This window comes from Gavialis gangeticus, unplaced genomic scaffold, assembly GCF_001723915.1.
Source record: "Gavialis gangeticus isolate Ggan-Ray unplaced genomic scaffold, GavGan_comp1, whole genome shotgun sequence".
Taxonomy (NCBI): Eukaryota; Metazoa; Chordata; order Crocodylia; family Gavialidae; genus Gavialis; species Gavialis gangeticus.
The window spans coordinates 8,986,432-8,987,492 of NW_017728996.1; the positions used below are offsets into that span (position 1 = coordinate 8,986,432).

A 1,061-nucleotide genomic window follows, 5' to 3' on the forward strand; every position below is an offset into this window, starting at 1 on the left:
TGTGTGTGTGTGTGTGTGTGTATGTATGTATATGTGTGTGCATGTATATGTATGTATGCATGTGTGTATATGTATGTATGCATGTATATGTGTGTATGTATATGTGTGTGTATTGCCCAGAAAACTGATCCTTTTCTTTTACTAAGCCCTCCCAGCCCATCCTTACCTCCCACAGTAAGTCATAGGATAAGGGAAACGGGCCCATCTGATCTCGTAGTGAGGGTTCACAGCAGTGAGACTCCCCTAAGTGTGCTGGTCACTCCTGATTTACACTAGTGAGCCAGATCAGGCCCCTCTGTCAGTCCAAACAGACCCAGGACTGTGATCAGATCGTGAGTAAATACAAAGCGCCTTCCTCCAGTGTCTTCTTGCTTCTAGTCATCCCAGTCAGTGAATTTCACGGAGTATGGAGGTTGGGAATGGCCTAGCTGAGAGTTGCATGCTGGTAAAGGCAAGTGTCTCATCTCTGACCCACAGCAGCAATGTCATGGAGAAGTGAGAACTCAGATAGAGCCAATAACGTGTCCAAAAATGTGTTTCATTCGGGAAAAGCATGATTCCTTTCTCCCTCCGAATACACCTATATGTATCGAGTACCTATTAAATCCCATTCACATGGCTTGTCTGTGAGCAAAGGGATGTGTATATTGTAGTTAACATAATTTCCCAGGCCACATCTGCTGATAGGTTTGGGGTTTGGGGTGGGGAGAGGTTAGAGGTTAACTTGTTTAAGTTGTAAAATGAGCTTTGTGTTAATAAGTATCACTCACATTAAGAAACTCGGATACCAGTCAGCTGGGAAGTGATCCTGTGTCGCAGTCAGGAGCTCTCTGCACCGTCCCAGCTCACCCATCCAGAAGTCTGAACAAGCCGATAGGCCTCATAGAAAACCTGACTTCCTGAAGCAAATTGAGGCACATAGAGTGAATGGCTTTTTAATCCCCTGTGGTCGTAAATATAATTGCTGTGTGAACATAAAGTTGACATAATGTTTCCTGCAGTCTAATTACTTCTGTTCTGATAGCCAGAGGCCAACTTGATTGCACTGGATGCCAAAAATC

The 1,061-nt window shown here is 44.4% G+C and overlaps 1 protein-coding gene across 1 annotated transcript in view; it reads left to right on the forward strand.

Annotated features, from left to right (window-relative positions):
- The window catches only part of ADAMTS17 (ADAM metallopeptidase with thrombospondin type 1 motif 17), a gene marked incomplete at its 5' end in the record, with an annotated part of 298,045 nt that overhangs the window by 223,395 nt on the left and 73,589 nt on the right, over positions 1-1,061 (forward strand). The gene's annotated exons all lie outside the window — the stretch shown is intronic.